Raw genomic sequence first — 10,755 nt, 5'->3', positions numbered from 1 at the left:
TCGGACCAGTTTCATCGAAGCAACGTAGTTCGTCGATTTTAGATCTTTTGTCTTAAGAGGTTTTCAGCCGATTTGTGTGAAAGAGAAATCTAGCATCATGTCAAACACTTGTAAAACCTATGGTTCACATGGATCTGGGCTTTTGGCATGTTGTAATTGAAAAACTGATGTATAAGTTACACAATGTGATAATTGATGTTGGTAAAATTTTAGAGTTCTGAGAAGCAAATAGTTGAATAAAACAGTCAACCTAATATTGATGTTAACACTCCAAAGTGAAGAAGCTTGAACAAAGAGAAGTTAGTCTACACAACTGAACAGTTAAATCGTTTTTTTCCCCCCACTTAGTAGTTTTATTAGTAATATTAAATGGAGACATCAGTTATGGGATTCATATTTATCACTTCACAGTCATTCTGCTTCATCACCCCTCAATTTGCAACATTTGTTAAATACACCATGTTTTTAATTGAAGTTTCTAAAGACATTTTGTTCTGTTTTAGGTGTTTTAGTGCTGTATAATCAAAAGCTCATCAAACAATCAGGATGACTGTAATCACTGTTAAGTTACTTTAAAATGAATTCCAGAGAAACGGTTTTTAATCAGGCTGAAGCAAAAAGCAATGTGCGTATTGCCATTAACCCCTCTCTGGAGTTCAAAGGTCAGCAGAGAATTATTCCTCAATGTGTTTTTTTTTTCATTTTGAATTTGAGATTAACAATGTCAAAGATCATTTTCATTTTCATTGAACATTTCTTTAACCAAAAAAATAAAACCCATTGAGATCAAGATCTCTTTTACAAGGGTGACCTGGCCAAGAGGTCCGCAGCACACATCACGTCATTGGAACATATAAAACTGAATTGACACAATTAACAGACTACAATAGTTCAAATGAGAGAGTGCAGATTTCCCTGGATAAAATGTAAGAGATAAAATGCTAATTTTGTATGGCAAATTAGAATAAGGTGCAATAACATCTTAAGTGACATTCAACTGTAAAAACTTTAATAAACATGAACACTGATTTATTGATCCTCGTTCTTTGAAGAGTAATAAAGCACAGAAATGATTTCAGGATCTCAGTTCGGACGTCTTAGTTTCTGTTTGACGTTTGTTCCAGGCGAAGGGGGCAGAGAAACCAAAAGCTTTGCTTTCCCAGTTCAGTCATGAGTTCGGTAATGAGAGAAGAGAACAACAATCTGAAAGAAATAGAACACAACTACTCACTTTTGTTCTGTTACATTTTTAACACTACAGATAACCAAAACCTAATGGGGAAAAAGTATATTTTCTTAGAAACAAATATTACTATTCCTTGGACTGTTCCTTAAAAAATCAAGTTTGTCGTCTTTTTGGGAAATTAACATGGAAGCGAATGGGGAGAGCGAGGGGTGGAGAGAGTTTCCATTACAGTGTAGAGAAGGTGTCCAGTTAAACAACAACAACAAACGTCTCTCTTTCTTCGCTGTGGCCATATTTCTCACTCAATCCTCACATATTATACATCAAAACGTAGCTACAGGCCTTGTGCTTCAAATAAGAGGCAACCTCTGTCTTTAACACGAACGGTTGTCTCTAAAGAATGTTTTTGTTCGTAGCAAGTATCAGATTTCCTCCCTTTGACTTTATTGAATTTTTGGGAGACATTTTCTTGCTCAAACCCAGAAGTTGAGACATTTTTATAAACTATTGACGGGGAGACGAAGCTTTTCAAGACATGAGCAGCTCAAAGTCCATGAGCTTCCTCTGACGCCCACAGTGGAAAAACATTGTCAACTAGGGCGAATCACTAGTTCGGGACGCGTGCAACCCATTAAGTTGTGTTGGTAACTGTCAGTTCTGCTCCTCAGGTGTCAGGTGTTGCGTCTCCATGACAACAGACACCGCTGCACCTAACCTACCTGGCAACACACACCTGGAGAGTAACTGCTCCTTTAATTACTTTTCTATTACTACTGGTTCTTCACAATGAAAGTATTTAACAGGCAGTGCTCTCTCTCACACACACACACACACACACACACACACACACACACACACACACACACACACACACACACACACACACACACACACACACACTAGCTAAGAATAACCACAGGGTGAGTGAGATGTGATTTCTCTGACAGGGAAAACATTTGCATGTGACTAGATGCTCCTGAGCTCTGTAGTCAGACTGAACACAATAGTTTGTCTTATATGTTACAGGATGCATTAGGATGCAGTGAAAATTTCAGAAGGTTTGGGTATTTTTCAACACTGACACTCGAGAGTAGGGATGTCCCGATCACACTTTTTTGGCCCCGATACCGATCCAATTTTTCAGAATTGAGTATCGGCCAATACCGATACTTTCCCGATCCGATACTTCCATTGCTATTGCAAGTATACTCAATAGTCTATTTTTGGAGCAACTAAGATGTCTGAAGCTAAAAGCACTATTGGCAGAAGCTTTGTTTAACTAGAAATGATTGTAAAACTCACTTATTGAATCAAAATTCTACTAAGAATGACTTAAGAACTTATTCAAACTTTATTCAGTCATAACAACAACAACAAAAACAATCACACTCTGCAGTCTTGTATCTCTTATTTATGTTAACCTAAACATCTTCACCTGGATTTTGTAGCAAATTAAAAAACATTTTTAATGAAAGCCAGTGAATCAGTTTGACGAACATATAAACTATAAAAAACTACAACATAAACAGTATTCAGTAAAACCAATTACGTCATATTTTGTCCACGGATGATCGTCTTTGCTGAGTGTACTCCGCCACATGTTTACTTTTTAGATGTCTTATCAAATTGGTTGTGTTAAACGAAGCTCTGGTGCTCCACCTCTCGGGACTGTGGTGGAGCGAATAGTACAACTGGTACTAGTTTTTTTTTTTTTTTTAGATCGGCGGGGTGATCGGCTGGATTTTCCGATTCCCGATCACTCACAAATCACCAATATCAGCCCCGATCCGATATCTACAGATCTGATCCGGACATCCCTACTCGAGAGTATCAGTTACAGTTTTTCTCGATTGATAAGACACTGTTCCAGAAAAATCGCACACATTCCCCCAAAACACTGCCCCCTATTTTCTTTATTAGGACACAATTCACAAAGCACTGCACACTGCAAAATATGAACTTTGTTTTCAAAATTAGCACACACAAAGCAAAAGTAGTGCACTGCTAAATACAAAAGACTCTTCTCTCACTGGGTTTCACATGAAGTATAAACAAATGATACAGTCCTAAAAAATGACAACTTCAGCACAAATTTATCCTATAAATGATTCAGGGGGCCATTGTAGTGCCTTACATTACATGACAAATAATAATAATGTTAGACAAATAGATACAGCACTGTCCTGCACACAGTACAGTATGCAAATATTTACACCAAGGCTGCATCAATTCTTTCAGCCTGGTCAGACCACAGGACCTCATCAACATCACAAGCTATGTTTTCTCTGGTCAGGCAACGTGGAAAGAAAGACCTAGTGTGTCTGATCCATCCCTGACATGCATCAACAGAAACATCATCACTTGCCAAGACCATGATTGCAAAAAATTTTCTGAATATATGGCTGCCACTCATATACCTTCCACCTCCACGTAGAGAAGAATTCCTCTATAAGATTCAGAAAGGGAGATTATGGCGGCAGAAAATCACAATACCATATCAATGACAGTGGCACAAATTTCATCTAGATTGTATTTCTTTGTGTGGGTCTTTGTCTCCATCTAGATCTTCGCCTTGGTGTTTGCCTGTGTCGTGGTCCAGGACCAGGTGCAGGGGCTGAGGCTGAGACTGGGGCAAGGTCAGGTCCAGGTCCAGGTTCTGGACCAGGTGCATTAGCAGGTTCAGGGTTTGGACCAAGTGATTGGGCCAGGTCTGGTTCTGGCCATGGTCTAGGTTGTCCACGCCCACGTCCTCTTCTTCCACCATGACCTCTTACTCATCTGACATCCATTCTGAACAGCTTATGCGGTTTCCCAGCAGGTTTTATGGTGTGCAGTTCACAAGTTCAATTGTGACAGTTGTGTTGGAACAGAGTTCTGCTTCCTCGTGTTCACTTTTTGAAAAATGTGTGCTATGATTAAGAAGTGTGGAGGTGGTGGAGGGTCCTATTGCCCTCTATGGGCCAGTCAGCACTGGAGCTGGTCCATGTGCTCCAGGGTGGTTTCCTGCAGGGGAACAAAAAGTGAGAGATGATCAACTGGCTGACCTGAACACTGACAAGACCAGCTTTTATTAATGAGTGTGTCTGAATTCATTCAGCAACCACTCTCAGGGGTGTCTTCTCTCGTAAATATTCTGCATGATATGGCAACAGATTCTTACCTCCTCATTTTGAGATGCGTCTATAGCAGCTCTTTGGCATGCTACTGGGCAGCTGGATCCTCTCATCCCGATGCTGATCGGCCTGCCGACGCTGAGGTCTCTGCTCGGCCTGACGATGCTGCTCTCTCTGCTCAGCCTGCCATCGCTTTTCAGCCTGATCGGCCAGCCGACGCTTATCGGCCTGTTGTTGCTGCTCGACCTGATCAGCCTACCTTCGCTTATCGGCCTGTTGTTGCTGCTCGACCTGATCAGCCTCCCGTTGGTTTTCAGCCTGATCGGCCTGCCGACGCTTATCGGCCTGTTGTTGCTGCTCGACCTGATCAGCCTACCTTTGCTGATCGGCCTCCTGATGTGGCTCAGGATGTGGCTGCAACTGCTGCTGCCATTTGAGGTAGAAAATGAGAGGATAATGAAGATGCAGCCATTAAAGATTTACAACACAGACAACCAGAAAGCGATGCACATAGATGTAAGCAAACACGCACAACAACAAATAAACAAGCTCAAGAGGCAGTATTAAGCAGAAGCATGGAGCCCAGCGAGGTGTGGTCAGATAGAGCGAACAGCGATGGAGGAGAAAAGAAGACAGGAGGAAACAGGTAGAGGATGGAGGATCAATGTGAAAGAAACTGAAAGAAAAGGATTGGAAAGGCTCAGGACAATGCAGAGAAAGATCAGAGAAAAGGAGGGTATATATATATCAAGAAATTAATACAGGATGACACAAAAAGTCAGAGAAAGAGAGGAAAGACAATGTTAAAGTCCACAGAAGGACACAGAAGAAGAAGTCACAATGATCTTCAAAATCAAGCAAAGGTCTGGTTTGGGCTTCTTTTGTTTTATTTTCTAAAAAGTTCTAATTAGCACAGCAGATTTTGGCTTCAATTTCTTTCAAAAATCATGGTACTTTACTTTATAAACACAATCCCAGTATTAGTATTTTTGGACTCGGCCACATTTCCATATTTATTGTCAGAAATGCACCAAATTAATTTAATTTATTTCGTTCAGCCAAATCAGAGGAACTAATTCTAGATTCTGAAGGAGTAGAGGTATACAGAATGTACATAAGCAACCTACTGTAAAAGATAGTGCTATAGCAGATGGCACTGTTGCAGCAGGAGTTCAGAAATACCCCATCATTTATCCAAGGGTGTATGAAATGTTAATTTAAGCATTGATAATACTAATACCTCTGGGACCCAGTACTGGGCAGCCTCTGGGGCCCAGTAACCCGCAGACTCTGGGACCCAACGCTGAACAGCCTCTGGGGCCCAGTACTGAGTGGCCTCTGGGGCCTAGCAATCCCCAGACTCTGGGACCCAGTACTGAGCGGCCTCTAGAACTGAGTACTGAAAAGCCTGAGGAACCGAGTACTGAGAAGCCTCTGGAACCGAATACTGAAAAGCCTCTGGAACCGAATACTGAGAAGCCTCTGGAACCGAGTACTGAAAAGCCTCTGGAAACGAGTACTGAGAAGCCTCTGGAACCGAGTACTGAAAAGCCTCTGGAACCGAGAACTGAAAAGCCTCTGGAACCGAGAACTGAAAAGCCTCTGGAAACGAGTACTGAAAAGCCTCTGGAACCGAGAACTGAAAAGCCTCTGGAACCGAGTACTGAAAAGCCTCTGGAACCGAGAACTGAAAAAGCCTCTGGAACCGAATACTGAGAAGCCTCTGGAACCGAGTACTGAGAAGCCTCTGGAACCGAGTACGTGGCTAATTAGGGGACCCAGTGTTGAGCATGTAAGTAATGGAAAGTCATGGTTTCCGCCATTGTCATTGTTTGTCTACTGTCTGGGCAGAAAGTAGTTGTGGGTTGATGTGAAAAGTGTCTTTTTATTTTACCATCAAAGACAAAGGCAAAGTTTGAAATCTTAGTCTCTGAGATGTCATATGCAATATAGACACCCCTCAATAACATTTTTTTATGGCTACAAAAACCATGTTATCATCACGGCATCACAGATAGATACTTGTGCAGCCAGAATAAATACCTTTACTGATGAAAAAATTATCTGAGTTCACAACTTACCTTCTGCTGCAGCAGCATAAAAAAATGTGGCTGCTATTACCAAAACTTCTGGGGGTTGAGGAGGGTGACAAACGTCAGTTTTTAATGGTCTTAAAAATATAATGGCAAATACCATAATCTTGAATCCTACCATGGAAGTTGTAGTGAGTGCGAGTAAATTACACCGGACCTCCGCAAGAGATGCCAGTGGGGAAAACCAAGATGGCGGTGTTGCGGGCGCCGCCATATGTGTTTCTCGGTCGCCGCCATCTTGAAATGGTGCTTTGCGGAAGCATGGACGGAAATGATGCGAAATGACGCGCCGGAAGTGACGTATATAGAAGCCGACATACAGGAAGTGACGTAACCGCCGAACATGCAGGAAGTTTCGTACACGAAAGCCGACTCACAGAAAGTGACGTGCTTGACCAAACATGCAGGAAGTTACGTAGACGACACGTACATGCAGAAAGTGACGTGGTGGGACCCATTTGCCGTAAATGAAATCGGCGCCGCGTTGTTAAAACACACATTTGTTGTTTTGTCTTTGGTTTCTTAACATGTGTACTCGAAGCTCAACAGCGTAAAGGATTGTCTTCTGTTAAGATAAACAATTGCTTTCTTGTCTATGTAGGAAATATCAGCCTGCACTAATAAGAATGAAATGGTAGCTGTAGTTATATCAGTATTAACGAGAGTAGGACTAGTTTTATAGTTATGTTAGGAGCAATGCATGTAAGATCAGCTCGAAGTTTATGTTGCTCTTTCTATCTTTGTTCCATGTGTTGGTTTATTAAAAATGGGTAATTTTTTGCCACAAGAAAACTTGCTAAAGTAAATATGGGTTGAAAAGCTGTTTGTTGAAATTAAAAGAAATGGCTAAAGGACCTTCTCACTCCTTCAACCGCATCACTCAGGCTGCCAGCATGGACCCAGACTGCTCAGCCTTGTTGGCTTTTAGTTTGCACTAACAACATGTAACACATGAACCATCACTCATCCACCTACATATCCACTGATAAAAAGATCACACCTAATCCATCTGATTCCTCAGCCTCTGCCTCGTGAAATGATGTTAGAGTATTGCTTTGTCTCCAGCCATTGGTTCATAATGAATGTGTGTGTGTGTGTGTGTGTGTGTGTGTGTGTGTGTGTGTGTGTGTGTGTGTGTGTGTATGTGTGTGTGTGTGTGTAGGATTCAGATAACTATAAAATTGTTCTTCTCTCCTTTTCATCCATTCATATTATGGTTTTTTTGTCTGTTTCTTTATTTATAAGACATAAATAAAAAAATAAAAAAAAATAAATAACGTGAACACATCTTTTGTTTTGCAGGATTTTATATCCACATGTTGACATTCTGGAATTGTAGGTTTATATTTTTGTTCGTGCAGCTAGCTACAGATGGAGTGAACTCTGACGATCCAATCAGAGGTCTTGAATACACTGACGTCACGCTAGGCCCTGAGTCGCCAGTATCAAAATCTGATTGGTTGAAGCAGCAGCGACTGACACTTGTTTTACACTGCAGAAGTCTACAGGATTGAAAGCGAAGGTCTCAGGCTTTTTTTCTTTACCCTGGCAACAGGCGATGGCTGAATTGTGATTGGTTAAAAGTTTTAAAACGGGAGTTCACGTCTGGAAGCTATGAGAGGCAGCAGACAGACAGTTTGGAAATATTCAAGCAGTATTTATGGACAAAATAAAATCAACATCACTCTGTCATTCTGGTCTTTTTCTTAGGCCTGCAGAGAAGGCCTTGCAGGCCCTGACGGCCCGGCACTGCCTTGAACATATTTATTTTTTCACACATTCAAAGGAATTGTATAGGATTCCGGCTGGCGGCGCACACACACACCCACACGCACACACACACACACACACACACACACACACACACACACACACACACACACACACACACACACACACACACACACACACACACACACACACACACACACACACACACACACACACACACACACACACACAAAACACACGCTGGAGCAAACTCCCTGCTGACTCTGGTGGGAAGTACAAGGTACATTCCGGATTAAGACAGAGACACTCACAATCACACCTCAAGTTAGAGACATCAGTTCACTTAATACACCTTTTCTGACTGGGACAGAACTACTGGAGAACATGAAGTCCGTTAAAACCACATGTCAGTCAATATTCATACTGTTAAACGCAACCGCCCTTCCGATATTCAAATGCAGTGTCTTTTTTTCATTTATTCGTTTGTCCATTGATCTATTTATTCATGGCATTATAGACTTGAGGGCAAACTTTTCCATCGACTCTGGACTTACTGTTCAATCAGGCCCAAGGAGCGCTTGCTCCGTGTGTGTTTTACGTTTTTCATGCGTAACTCTTCGTCACTGCGTCAGTGTGTGTCTGAGACTCATTTACGAGCAAAGTGAGCAGAACAGAGCGTCTGCAGCGCACTTCATCCACGTCTGCTCCGTTAGGAGCGCCTGACTGAGTCCAGTCTGATGCTAATTGCACCACTTCTCTGTCCTCCTCCTCCCCTCGGCTCTCAGCGCCAATGTGCGTCGTTATTATCAAGAAAACACCGAGACAATGTTGAGGGGAGTTCATAGAAGTTCTTCGAAAAAAGTTGAAGGTCATTCAGTCTGAATGTCACGTGGCATTTTTCCTTCTCTCGATTGCATTAAAGAAACGATGTGCCGCAGGCTTCTGCTGCTCTCATTAAAAGGCTTTGACATTGGAGGGAGGGCAACATTAAGAGGATTCACAGGCTTGTGCGCTGATCCGACCAAACAAAAAAGAGGGATACTTTCGGGAGTTGTACTCGAGTGTAGCTCTTACTTTAGGAGCTGGGAAAAGAAAATATCTGAACCAAGCATCAGTGTTTTGTTTTTCTCCCTGGAGCAACCCTCCCATACGAGAGACTGAGCAGCGCGCCCTCTGAATGAGCTGTGGGCGTTTCAGCGATTCTCCTCGCTGTAAGGTGCCATCCTCTCCAAGGCTGCTCCCTAACACACACTTTATGACACAACTGCCACGGCGGCGGAAGAAAACTGTGGGGGCACTTTGACTGTGGGAGGCTGACTGCTAGATGTGTTGTCATGCGCAACAAGCCCAAATACCCAAACGCAATCTTGTTTGCTGCGGGTCTGAGCCAAAACAACACTGCAAACTATAGCCTATAGTCACTCAACTATTGCTCGCACCACTGAAATCTACATTTATATATAAAATAACTGGACTGGACCTTTTTTTGTTTTGATGCGCACGATTTACCTTTTCATCTGAAGTGCCACACTGATCCCCAAAAACTTGCAAATCACATTTTATTTAGATTATTATTTTTTTTTTTTTTGATTTAATATTTGGGTCCAGGTTGAAATAACACCGTCAAAGAGGGAGAGAGAGAGTGTGGCGTGTAATCAACAGCCCCCAGCAGGAAATTGTCGAGTTGTCAAACAAGCGTGTGATTTGCAGGGCAGTTTCGGTACTTACGCGTGAAACATGAGAAGAATGGGAGAAATGAGACAACCGAGTCCTTTTTTACCCACTAAATGGGAGCTCTGCAAACGCAGCTTAAGTTTGATGTGGAATAGATGGAGTCGCTTTTTTTAAGTAAAATCTGTCGTGATTAATTTATAAACATATCAACGTGTGATTCGAATCATTTTAACGGCGACAACTACAAAAATAAGCAATTGCAATACTGTCATGCTCCTCTAGGTTTTATTTTCCCCCTGTATCGTCTCTCTTTTCTTTTATTAATTTATCTGCCACTAATAAACATTTAAAAAAAATAATTTGATAAAAACCATGACGTTATAATTTTGTGTAATACGATATTTTATCCATTACTGTAGTAACATTACCAATAATTACCAATAAATATTAAGTAAGTAAATAAGTAAATATAAGTTATTATATGATTGAATTAGTATTTTAAATATATTTACAGCATATAATGCAATAATATATAAATAAGGCTACATTTTTGGAAGTAAAAAACTTTTTTGTGCAGGTTTTGTGCAGTTTGCTTATCAAAAATAGATATAATGGAATTGATTGTCATCGTTTTCATTCAATGAGGACAGCCAATGTACAACACTCAACTTTGGTTGTAAAAATCCAAATATGTTACAAGAGGTATCAAACTGATGGTTTTAGGCCATCTGGGTCAGTTCAGTGAAATTATAATAACATTTAAATAACAGCCAATCCAAATGTGTAATGTTTTTTTATGCAAATGTTTATTTTTTGCTTTATTTGTTTCTCCTGAAGAAAAACGGATTTCAGCAGCTTTCAGCTTGCATGTTTTTAACAAATGCATTTTCAGGAGTCATGGTGTACTTTTATGTGCTCCTGTCACTGTAACGGGACCTTCCCCATAAGGAACTGGGAA

Source organism: Lipophrys pholis (assembly GCF_963383615.2).
Source record: "Lipophrys pholis genome assembly, chromosome: 8".
In the NCBI taxonomy this organism is placed as follows: domain Eukaryota; kingdom Metazoa; phylum Chordata; class Actinopteri; order Blenniiformes; family Blenniidae; genus Lipophrys; species Lipophrys pholis.
Note: the sequence above shows the minus strand (reverse complement) of the source record.